The 13,461-nt window shown below is 38.2% G+C and overlaps 1 long non-coding RNA gene across 6 annotated transcripts in view; it reads left to right on the top strand.

Annotated features, from left to right (window-relative positions):
• LOC112668469 (uncharacterized) overlaps nt 1–13,461 on the top strand; it is a 135,541-nt gene that overhangs the window by 111,078 nt on the left and 11,002 nt on the right. The gene's annotated exons all lie outside the window — the stretch shown is intronic.

The raw sequence follows: 13,461 nt of genomic DNA, 5'->3' as shown, positions 1-13,461 counted from the left end.
TAAGAGGGGGAGAAAAGCCAAAATATTAGTCTTTTGCATGTAGTTTGACATTTACCATTAAAGATGTTCTTTATTCTTTGTTTGAAGTTGTTACTTTCCATCTGGTATAATTTCCCTTCAGCCTGGATAATTTTTACTGGTATTTCTTTTACTACAGATCTGCCCATGATGAATTCTTTTTGTTTTCTTTTCTTGGAAAAACCCTTTATTTAGCTTTCATTCTTGAAAGATATTTTTGCTGAATATAGAATTTTATACCACATTTTTTTCCTTTCAGTATTTTAAAGATGTTCCATCTGTTCTAGCTCTCATTGTTTCCGATCAGAAGTCAGTTTTTAATCAGATCATTGTTCCATTGTATGTAATTTATCATTTTTCTTTTGCTATTTTCGACCTTTGTTGTTTGTATTAGTTTTCTTTTTTAATTTATTTTTTTATTGGAGTTCAATTTTCCAACATATAACATAACACCCAGTGCTCATCCCATCAAGTGCCCCCCTCAGTGCCCGTCACCCAGTCACCCCCACCCCCCGCCCACCTCCCTTTCCACCACCCCTTGTTCATTTCCTAGAGTTAGGAGTCTCTCATGTTCTGTCTCCCTTTCTAATATTTCCCACTCATTTTATCTCCTTTCCCCTTTATTCCCTTTCGCTATTTTTTATATTCCCCAAATGAATGAGACCATATAATGTTTGTCCTTCTCTGATTGACTTATTTCACTCAGCATAATACCCTCCAGTTCCATCCATGTCGAAGCAAATGGTGGGTATTAGTTTTCAACAGTAAGACTATTATGTGTCTTGGCATGAGCTTCTTCATGTTTATTCTGCTTTGTTTTCTTGAAGCATCCTGTAGGTGTAAAATTTTGCTTGTCAGACTTTATTTCTTTTTTTAAGATTTATTTATTTATTTGAGAGAGTGCACATACATGGGGGGCAGAGAGAGAGGGAAAGTCAAGCAGACTCCGCACTCAGCATGGTGCCCTATGTGGCACTCCATGCAGGGCTCCACACAAGGCTCCATCTCACAACTGTGAGATCAAGCCCTGAGCCCAAACCAAGATTCAGACACTTAATGACTATGCCACCCAGGCACCCCAGCCTTTTATCTTCAAGTAACTTTTTGTGTTTCATTCTCTCTCCTTTGTTCTGGAGTGTCAATTACACATATACCGAAAAATTCAGTATTATCCATAAGTTAACAAGGTCTATTTGTTTATTTTTAAATCTTTTCCTTCTCTTTATCCACATTGACTACATTTTCCTTTTTTTGATGGCTAAAGTCACATGTATTTTCTTCTGCATATATTTGGAATTTCTAGTTATAACATATTATACATAAAACCCATCATTAAAAATCAGTGAGGGGGGCACTTGGTGGGATGAGCACTGAGTGTTATTCTATATGTTGGCAAATTGAACACCAATAAAAAATCAACTAAAAAAATCAATAAAGAAATATCTTGGGGATCCCTGGGTGGCGCAGTGGTTTAGCGCCTGCCTTTGGCCCGGGGCATGATCCTTGAGACCCGGGATCGAGTCCCACGTCGGGCTCCCAGTGCATGGAGCCTGCTTCTCCCTCTGCCTGTGTCTCTGCCTCTCTCTCTCTGTGTGTGTGACTATCATAAATAAATAAAAAAAATTAAAAAATTAAAAAAACAACAAAAAAACCTCAACATTTAAAAAAAAAGAAATATCTTACTAGGTATTTTAAGCATTCTTTAAGTTTTTTCAAGTTTTTAATTAAAGTTTAATTAACAGAGTATATTAGTTTCAGATGTACAATATAATGATTCAACATTCTGTGCATTACTCAGGTCTCATCATGATAAGTGGACTTTTAATCCCATTCACCTATTTTGCCCTTCCCCTCACATACCTCCCCCTGGAAACCACCTGTTTCTTCTCTGTATTTAGGACTCTGTTTGTTTCTCTCTTTTTTTATTTGTTCATGTGTTGTTTCTTCAGTTTCATATACGAGTGAAATATGGTATTTGTCCTTTCTCTGACTTATTTCACTAAACAGTATACCCTCTAGGTCCACCCATGTTACAAATGGCAAGATCTCATGGATTTTTATGGCTGAGTAATGTTCCATTATATATATATACCACATCTTTTTTATCGATTCATCTATGGTGGGCATTCAGATTGCTTCCACATCTTGGCTACTGTAAATAATGTTGCTAAACATAGGGGTACATATATCTTTTTGAATTAGTGTTTTTGTATTCTTTGGGTAAATAACCTGTAGTGGAATTACAAGATCATGTGGTAATTCTATTTTTAACTTTTTGAGGAATCTCCATACTATTTTCCATGATGACCACATTTAATAATTTCTGTTGATTTACTTTACAGTTCGCATATACCTTTCTGTCGTTTCCATTTAGCTGTTAAATCCATATAATGAATTTTTTAAATTTCAGATTCTCTGGCCAGAAAGACTAGGATTTTTCCACTGATGCCTTCACCACTTTATGCATCACACATGCAGCTGAACTTAATCCACAAAAGGAGGAACTTCATGCAGCTACTCACATCCCGTTTTCTGAGAATATACTCCTTACCAGAATCTGTCTGCTTCTGTTGACATTCCTGTACCTTAATGCAGTTACTTTTTATATTAGGTCAGGATTTTATAATTATCTTCTGCAGGGGACTTTGGGAGTATCTGAGTCTGTCATCAGAGAAATCAGAAACCCCTCAATTGGTTTTTATTTGACTAAAGTGTGGGGTTTGAGTGAGTAGTGGTGATAAGCCGGGAATATGCACTTGAAGTTTTATTGTGAAATTCCTTGAATATCAGGTTGAAGAGTTTGTGCTTAATTTGGAAGGTAACAAGGAGTAATCAGAGCATCAGAAGCTGGAGCTATTTCTTTTTTTCCATTTTTTTATTTAAAATTCAATTAGCCAACATTACAGTACATCATTAGTTTCAGAGGTAGAGTTCAGTAATTCATCAGTTGCATACAACACCCAATGCTCATCATGTCACGTGCCCTCCTTAATGCCCATCACCCAATTACCCCATCCTCCCACCCACCTCCCCTCCAGCAACCCTCAGTTTGTTTCCTATAGTTAAGAGTCTCTTATGGTTTGTCTCCCTCTTTGATTACTTCCCATTCAGTTTTCCCATCCTTCCCCTATGATTTTAAATTCCACATATGAATGAAACCATACGATAATTGTCTTTCTTTGATCGACTTATTTTGCTCAGCATAATACCCTCTAGCTCCATCCATGTCGATGTAAATGGTAAGTATTTCTCCTTTCTAATTGCTGAGTGATATTCCGTTATATATATACACCACATCTTTATACATTCATCTGTCTACGCACATCTCGGCTCTTCCAAGTTTCGCTATTGTGGACATCGCTGCTATAAACATTGGGGTGTATGTGCCCCTTCATATCATTACATTTGTATCTTTGGGGTAAATACCTAGGAGTACAATTTCTGGGTCTTTGGTAGCTCTATATTTAACTTCTTGAGGAACCTTCATACCATTTTCCAGAGTGGCTAAACCAGCTTGCATTCCCACCAACAGTGCAAGAAGGTTCCTTTCTCCACATCCTCACCAACATTTGTTGTTTCTGGACTTGTTAATTTTAGCCATTTTGACTGGTGTGAGGTGGTATCTCATCATGGTTTTGATTTGTATTTCCCTGATGCCAGGTGATGTGGAGCATTTTTTCATGTGTATGTTGCCCATGTGTATGTCTTCTTTGGAAAACTGTCTGTTCATGTCTTCTCATTTCTTGACTGGATTTTTTGGTTTCTTGGGTGTTGAGTTTGATAAGTTCTTTATAGATCTTCGATACTAGCCCTTTATCTGATATGTCATTTGCGAATATCTTCTCCCATTCCATAGGTTGTCTTTTATTTTGTTGACTGTTTCCTTTGCTGTGCAGAAGTTTTTTATCTTGATGAGGTCCCAATAGTTTATTTTTGCCTTTGTTTCCCTTGCCTTTGGAAATGGGTCTAGCAAGAAGTTGCTGCAGCCAAGGTTGAAGAGGTTGTTGCCTGTGCTCTCCTCTGGGATTTTGCTGGATTCCTGTCTCACATTTAGATTTTTCATCCATCTTGAGTTTATCTTTGTGTTTGGTGTAAGAAAATGGTCCAGTTTCATTCTTCTAATGTGGCAGTCCAATTTCCCAACATCACTTGTTCAAGAGACTCTCCTTTTGCCATTAGGTATTCTTTCCTGCTTTGTCAAAGATTATTTGGCCATAGAGTTGAGGGTCCATTTCTGGGTTCTCTATTTTGTCCCATTGATCTATGTGTCTGTTTTTGTACCAGTACCACACTGTCTTGATGATTAGAACTTTGTAATATGGCTTGAAGTCCGGCATTGTGATGCTACCAGCTTTGGTTTTCATTTTCAACATCTCTTTGGATATTTGGGGTCTTTTCTGGTTTGGTTCCATACAACTTTTAAGATTATTTGTCCAGCTCTTTGAAAAATGTCGATGGTATTTTGATAGGGATTGCATTGAACATGTAAATTGCCCTGGGTAGCATGGACATTTTCACAATATTAATTCTTCCAATCCATGAGCATGGAATGTTTTTCCATTTCTTTGTGTCTTCCTCCATCTCTTTCACAAGCATACTGTAGTTTTTAGAATACAGATCCTTTACCTCTTTGGTTAAGCTTATTCCTAGGTATCCTATGGTTTTTGGTGCAATTATAAATGGGGTTGACTCATTAATTCCTCTTTCTTCTGTCTCATTGTTAGTGTATAGAAATGCAACTGATTTCTGTGCATTGATCTTATATCCTGCCACACTGTCGAATTCCTGTATGAGTTCTAGCAATTCTGGGGTGGAGTTTTTTGAGCTTCCCACATCAAGTATCATGTCGTCTGCAAAGCATGAGAGTTTGAATTCTTTGACAATTTGAATGCCTTTTATTTCTTTTTGTTGTGTGATTGCTGAGGCTAGGTGGAGTTATGTTCTTTAAAAATACCTATCTTGGGGGACACCTGGTTGGTTCAGTCGGTTAAGCATCTGACTCTTCATTTCAGCTGAGGCCATGATCTCAGAGTGGTGAGATCAAGCTCCACATCAGGCTCTGCACTGAGCATGGAGTCTACTTAGGATTGTCTCTCTCCCTCTCCCTCTGCCCCTCCCACCACTTGAATGTGCCCGAGCGCGCTCTCTCTCTCTCTCTCTCAAGAAAAAAAAAGACAAACCTATCTTAGTAAGCTTGGGCTGATAAAATACCATTGACTGGATGACTTATAAACAGCAGAAATGTATTTTCCACAGTTCTGGAGGCTGGAAGCTCAAGATCAGGTGGCCAGCATCGTCGGGCTTTATAGAGAGCTGCCTGCTTCTCCTTGTAAACTTACATGGAGATATCAGAGTGAGCTAGCTCTCTAGCCTCTTCTTACAAGGGCACAAATCCCATTCAATTCCACCTCTATGATATAATTCCCTTGCAAAGTTGCTCCCCGCCAAATACTATCACATTGGGAGGGTTTCAACATATGAATTTGGATGGGGGTGTGGGTACAAACGTTCAGTCCATAGCAATACCTGTATGTTCAACACAGTGTAGAACACAAAAAAATCATCTGTGAGAATAGGTATGTTTGGGAAAAGTTTCTGGACTGATATATGTTTTTTCCCAAAGTCTGTGAAGAGATTTTCAAGAGAGTCACAGAGGAATTACAAAACACACTTTCCTTCCTCCTAGGGTAAGCAACTCTGAGATGGGAGTAACAGGTAGCCAGTACATTGAAATTCAGTAACTGACTTTCAATTTCACAGACCATAATTCTGAACTGACAGGAAGCAACAGGGCTCAAACTAAGGCCCTTTAGTGGAGATGGGCCAGTAATTATGTGGGGTGCTACATGTTCTACTTTTGTTTGCTAAATAATAGCATACTCTAGGGTGCTTTCATAATCACATCATAGTCATTCACTCAATGCACTCCACTAGCTACCAACCTTGAACACTCTGAGTCGTTTCTAGCCAAGTAAATGAAAATGATTGAAGAAAATAATTACCCTAAATTGTCTGAAACCCTTAGGAAAAAATTAGTTTTATTAACCTGATGCCTGAGTCATCACAGGTCCTGTTTCTGAAAAATGTCCTGCAGTTTGGTTTTATACAACAGCCTTCTTTTTGTTGTTTATTAATTATCAGCAGGGTAACCAATGTTGTGTAGCAAAGGGACACTGAAGAAAGAGGTTTGGGAGAAAGAGTAATTTTATGATTAGTCTTTTATCCTTCCTAATCATCTTTCTCGTTAGTAAAACTCCCAAGGATAGCAATGGCACACAAGCGTTTGAAGTGGCAGTGAAAGCTTAAATCAGCTAAAATGGTAGTTTGTCTGCTGCATTTAAGATTTAACAGTGGCAGCAGTGCATCGAGGTGAGTGTGAAGGTGGAAAAGAAAAAAAATAATACGATACAATTGAAAAATATATTTCTTTGTGGTTACCACCCTGGAATGAGAACAATTACTCCCTTGCAAAGAGATTTTTACTTTATCACTTCTGCTCACCTTAGAGGACAATGAAGGTAGGTTAAAGTGGTCTACAGGGCCTTAAGAAAGCATTTCTAGTCATGGGATTGCATTCCCCTTTATAGAAGTTAAACCTTAATTTACCCTATATTCGGTTATCCTTCACCATAGCTGAGAAAATCTAAAATGTCTCTCTTGCCCCGTCCTCCTCTTGAACACTATCACAGTCTTCTACTGGATTTGTATCCTTGTCCACCTCTTAGAAATAGCTTTACAATTGCTTGCAGAAGTGGTACATGATATATTTTATAGGAGACAAATCTTAGTTTGAATGCTGGCATGATATTTATATATATGTCCTCTAATTGTTCTTCTAACAATTTTGTTGAGAAATACCACACTTAAAGCACAGTACTAAAAAAAAAAAAAGCACAGTACTGATGGTGAACTCCAAGTGTGAAGTATGAATGATGGTGCTGATAACAAGAGTGCTAGGATAAATTGAATGACCAAACATATACTTAATGGTATAAACTGGGACATTTGGGGGAGCGAACCGGGGTTACTGATATTTATAGAAAGAAATAAGCATAATAAATTAGGACTAATCCCAAGTTGCAGTCAACCTATTTATTAACAAAAATAAATGAAGATAGGAAGCCAATTAAAACTATTTTATGTACATGTTAGTTCCAGACTAATGGAACAGAGCCCAGGGAAAAAAATTCCCTGATGTGAGAAAATGAACAATTTTAAAATAATATTTTTATTTGTTACTTGTATGAAAATCATGCATATTAACTGCATAAACTTTTAAAATATATAAAAGAGAGAAAAATAATTTACCACCATGGAGAATGCACTATATGCAATTTTTGTGTATTTTTCTAGATATTTTTTTCTTGTGAATATATATGTTATATAAATAATACAAGTGGTATTGTATTCTAAAATAATTATTGCTACATGCTACATGGGGTGCTACATGTTCTACTTTTGTTTGCTAAATAATGGGATACTCTAGGGTGCTTTCATAATCACATCATAGTCTTTCACTCAATGCTCTCCACTAGCTACCAACCTTGAACAACACTCTGAGTCATTTCTAGCCAGATAAATGAAAATGGTTGAAGAAAATAATTACCCTAAATTGTCTGAAACCCTTAGGAAAAATTAGTTTTATTAACCTGATTAAAAAAATTATTTTTTAAAAAATAATTATTTAGGGGGACACCTGGCTGGCTAAATTGGAAAAGCATGTGACTCTTGATTTCGGGGTTGTGAGTTCAAGTCCCATATCAGGTATAGAGATTGCTTAAATAAGTAAAACTTAAAAAAATAATTCTAATAGTAGTAATTATATTTTATTATTTCATCATTTCCCCATTCCATTAAATATTTCCCCACATGATTTTTGTGAAATTGATACTAATTTATATATTCAATTAACATTTAGTAGAGTCTACATAATCCATTATATGAGTGAACCATATTTATTTAATGAGACATTATTCTTAGACATTTAGATTATCTTTTTCTTTTTAAATATTTGATTTATTTATTCATGAGAGACACAGAGAGATAAAGAGGCAGAGACATAGGCAGAGGGAGAAGCAGACTCCATGCAGGGAGCCTGATGTGGGACTCAATACCGGGACTCCAGGATCACACCCTGGGCCCAAGGCAGGCACTAAACCACTGAGCAACCCAGGGATCCCCATCATTTAGATTATCTTACTGCTTCACTTTTATGATAAAGGCTAACATAAATATCTCTATATGTAAATCTTTGGTTTGATTTCTGACAGTTTTCTTAGAACATACCTTAGAATTAGAAATCCTAGATCTGATCATATGTGTATATGATACGTGTATATGTGTATATGTCGAATATTAGTTGACCATAAAGTTGAGGGCCCATTTCTGGGTTCTCTATTTTGTTCCATTGATGTATGTGTCTGTTTTTGTGCCAGTACCACACTGTCTTGATGACCACAGCTTTGTAGTACAACCTGAAATCCGGCATTGTGATGTCCCCAGCTCTGGTTTTCTTTTTCCATATTCCCCTGGCTATTCGGGGTCTTTTCTGATTCCACACAAATCTTAAGATGATTTGTTCCAACTCCGAATAAAGTCCATGGTATTTTGATAGGGATTGCATTAAATGTGTAAATTGCCCTGGGTAGCATTGACATTTTCACAATATTAGTTCCTCCAGTCCATGAGCCTGGAATATTTTTCCATCACTTTGTGTGTTCCTCAATTTCTTTCAGAAGTGTTCTTTGGTTTTTAGGGTATAGATCCTTTACCTCTTTGGTTAGGTTTATTCCTAGGTATCTTATGCTTTTGGTTGAAATTGGAAATGGGATTGACTCCTTAATTTCTCTTTCTTCAGTCTCATTGTTAGTGTACAGAAATGCCATGATTTCAGGGCATTGATGTTGTATCTTGCCACACTGCCAAATTGCTGTATGAGTTCTAGCAATCTTGGGGCAGAGGCTTTTGGGTTTTCTATGTACAGTATCATGTCATCTGCAAAGAGGGAGAGTTTGACTTCTTCTTTGCCAATTTGAATGCCTTTTATTTCTTTTTGTTGCCTGATTGCTGAGGCTAGGACTTCTAGTACTATGTTGCACAGCAGTGGTGAGAGTGGACATCCCTGTCTTGTTCCTGATCTTAGGGGAAAGGCTCCCAGTGTTTCCCCATTGAGAATGATATTTGCTGTGGGCTTTTCGTAGATGGCTTCAAAGATGCTGAAGAATGTTCCCTCTATCCCTACACTCTGAAGAGTTTTGATCAGGAATGGATGCTGTATTTTGTCAAATGCTTTCTCTGCATCAATTGAAAGGATCATATGGTTCTTCTTTTTTCTCTTGTTGATATGATCTATCACGTTGATTGTTTTATGATTGTTGAACCAGCCTTGCCTCCTGGGCATAAATCCCACCTGGTCATGGTGAATAATCTTCTTAATGTACTGTTGGATCCTATTGGTTAGTATCTTGTTGAGAATTTTTGCATCTGTGTTCATCAGAGATATTGGTCTATAATTCTCCTTTATGGTGGGGCCTTTATCTGGTTTTGGAATTAAGGCGATGCTGGCCTCATAAAATGAGTTTGGAAGTATTCCATCCCTTTCTATCTTTTGGAACAGCTTTAGAAGAATAGGTATTGTTTCTTCTTTAAACATTTGATAGAATTCTTCCCCTGGGAAGCATCTGGCCCTGGACTTTTGTGTCTTGGGAGGTTTTTGATGACTGCTTCAATTTCCTCCCTGGTTATTGGCCTGTTCACATTTTCTATTTCTTCCTGTTCCAGTTTTGGTAATTTGTGGTTTTCCAGAAATGCATCCATTTCTCCTAGATTGCCTAATTTATTGGCATATAGCTGCTCATGATACATTTTTAAAGTTGTTTGCATTTCCTTGGTATTGGTTGTGATCTATCCTTTTTCATTCATGATTTTATTGGAGTCTTTCCTTTTTGTTTTTTATAAGGCTTTATCTATGTTATTAATTCTTTCAAAGAACCAACTCCTGGTGTTTTTTTTTTTTTTATCTGTTCTACAGTTCTTCTGGTCTCTGTTTCATTGAGTTCTTTATTAACTCTCTTCTTCTGCTGGGTGTAGGTTTTATTTGCTGTTCTTTCTCCAGTTCCTTTAGGTGCAAGGTTAGCTTTTGCATTTGAGGTTTTTCCAATTTTTTGAGGGATGCTTGTATTGCAATGTATTTCCTTCTCAGGACAGCTTTTGCGGGATCCCTGGGTGGCGCAGCGGTTTAGCGCCTGCCTTTGGCCCAGGGCACGATCCTGGAGACCCGGGATCGAATCCCACATCGGGCTCCCAGTGCATGGAGCCTGCTTCTCCCTCTGCCTGTGTCTCTGCCTCTCTCTCTCTCTCTCTGTGTGACTATGATAAATAAATAAAAATTAAAAAAAAAAGGACAGCTTTTGCTGTATCCCAAAGATTTTGAGTGGTTGTATCTTCATGCTCATTAGTTTCCATGAATCTTTTTAATTCTTCTCTAATTTCCTGGCTGACCCATTCATCTTTTAGCAGGATGCGTTTTAGCCTCCACGTGTTCGAGTTTCTTCCAAATTTCTTCTTGTGACTGAGTTCTAGTTTCAAAGCATTGTGGTCTGAAAATATGCAGGGGACATTCCCAGTCTTTTGATATCAGTTGAGACCTCATTTCTGACCCAGTATATGGTCCATTCTGGAGAAAGTTCCATGTGCACTTGAGAAGAATGTGTATTCAGTTGAATTAGGATGGAATGTTCTAGGCATCCCCGGTGGTGCAGTGGTTTAGTGCTGTCTGCAGCCCGGGGTGTGATCCTGGAGACCCGGGATCGAATCCCACGTCGGGCTCCCTGCATGGAGCCTGCTTCTCCCTCTGCCTGTGTTTCTGTGTCTCTATGAATAAATAAATAAAATCTTTAAAAATAAAAAGGATGGAATGTTCTGTATATATATATGTGAAATCCATCTGGTCCAGTGTATCAATTAAAGCTCTTGGTTTTTTTTTGGAGATGTTGTGCTTAGCATATCTGTCATTTGCAGACAGTGCCATGTTGAAGTCTCCCAGTATTAGTGTATTATTATCTAAGTATGTCTTTACTTTGGTTATTAATTGATTGATATACTAGGAAGCATCCACATTAGGGACATAAATATTCATGATTAGGTCATCTTGTTGGATAGACCCTTTAAGTATGAGATAGTGTCCCTCTTCATCTCTTACTACAGTCTTTGAGATAAACTTTAATTTATCTGATATGAGGATTGCTAACCCAGCTTTCTTTTGAGGATCATTTGAATGGTAAATGGTTCTCCAACCTTTCGTGTTCAGGCTGGAGGTGTCCTTAGGTCTAAAATGAGTCTCTTGTGGACAGAAATTCTACAAGAAGATCTACAAGAAATCTTCCTTCATTGTGTGTTCCGTATCTGTTTCAGGTGTCTTGTTTAGAAATCTGACCCTGCACAGCCCGCCCTTGGTTGAGGATCACAAATTGAGGTGCCTTCCTTTTATGCTTTTTGTTACTGTTTTTCATTTCTGTTCCTTAACTGCTGAGCCTCAGCCAGTGTGGGTCCTGGGGGAAATATCATTCCAGAGGAAGCCATCCCTGCATGGAAATTGGATTTATACTGGATAAATTAGTATTATTCCTTCCTCACCACCCCCCTTCCTAGCTGTGGTGCATTTGAGAGATGGGCATCCACTGGGGAGTTTCCTCTAAGACCCCAATTGCCACCTTAAGTGTGGGATTGTGCTGGGGCTTCTTTCAAGGAGGCCCAGAAAGGCTGTGACCTAATCAGGGGGCTTTAACCAGAGCAGAAATTCCTCAACCAAACAGAACGTCTCTGCTTTATACCCCACCTTTCTTCCTCCACCATCCGCACTACATTTCCAGCCTGATCCCCAGTCTGATTCCTGCTAATGGAGAAGCTTTGAGTCCTTCAGGTGAAACGAAGTCACATCCAAACAAAACTATATATATTTTCTTTCTTTTGCCTTATTGTTTTTTTCCAAGAAAACTACTAAATTAAATAATTTTTAAAAAGTAAAAAAAAAAAAAAAACAGTCTGAAACCCTGCGTCTTTTGAGGGGATCATTTAGCCCATTCACGTTCAGAGTTACTATTGAAAGATATGAATTTAGTTTCATCGTAATACCTATTCAGTCTCTGTTTTTGTGGATTGTTTCTTTGGGCATCCTCTTTCTTTTACAGAGTCTCCATTAATATTTCTTGCAGAGCTGCTTTGGTGGTCACATATTCTTTCAGTTTCTGCCTATCTTGGAAGCTCTTTATCGCTCCTTCTATGCTAAATGAGTGCCTTGCTAGATAGAGTATTCTTGGCTGCATGTTCTTCTCATTTAGGACCCTGAATATATCCTGCCAGCCCTTTCTGGCCTGCCAGGTCTCTGTGGAGAGGTCTGCTGTTAATCTAATCTTCTCCCCATATAATTTAGGGATCTCTTGTCTCTTGCCGCTTTAAGGATTTTCTCTTTATCTTTGGAATTTGCATGTTTCATTATTAAATGTTGAGGTGTTGAACAGTTTTTATTAATTTGGGGGGGACCTCTCTATCTCCTGGATCTAAATGCCTGTTTCCCTCCACAAATTAGGGAAGTTCTCAGCTATGATTTGTTCAAATATGCTTTCTGGTCCTGTGTCCCTCTTGGCGCCCTCTGGAACCCCAATTATACATAGAGTTTTCCTTCTGAGGCTGTCATTTATATCCCTTAACCTTCCTTCATGGTCTTTAAGATTTATTTATTTATTTATTTATTTATTTATTTATTTATTTATGATAGACATAGAGAGAGAGGCAGAGACACAGGAGGAGGGAGAAGCAGGCTCCATGCCGGGAGCCCGATGCGGGACTCGATCCCGGGACTCCAGTATCACGCCCTGGGCCAAAGGCATGTGCTAAACCACTGAGCCACCCAGGGATCCCCTCCTTCATGGTCTTTTAATTGTTTTTATATTTTTTTGTCAGCTTCCTTCCTTGCCATCAACTTGTCTTCTATGTCACTCACTGTTTCTTCTACCTCATTAACCCTCGTCGTTAGGACCTCCAGTTTGGATTGCATCTCATTTAATTGATTTTTAGTTTCAGCCTGATTCGTTCTAACTTCTGCAGTCATTAGTCTCTTGAATTCTGTATGCTTTTTTCCAGAGCCACCAGTAGCTTTATAATTGTGCTTCTGAATTGGCTTTCTGACATCGAACTGTAATCCAAATTCTGTAACTCTGTGGCAGAGAGTACTGTTTCTGATTCTTTCTTTTGTGGTGTGGTCTTCCCTCTAGTCATTTGCTCAGTGCAGGGTGGTTGTATGAGTGGGCTGAGTTAAGAATATCAACCACGACCTATGTAAATTTCACCCTAGATGATTTTGTTGAGGTCAGAGACCAGAAATTGAAAACAAAGATCAGAAAGAAATAAAATAAAAGGGCTACTAAAGTGAAGAGGGTGGGGGTG

Source organism: Canis lupus, chromosome X (genome assembly GCF_003254725.2).
Source record: "Canis lupus dingo isolate Sandy chromosome X, ASM325472v2, whole genome shotgun sequence".
In the NCBI taxonomy this organism is placed as follows: domain Eukaryota; kingdom Metazoa; phylum Chordata; class Mammalia; order Carnivora; family Canidae; genus Canis; species Canis lupus.
This window is presented reverse-complemented; position numbering and strand designations above follow the sequence as displayed.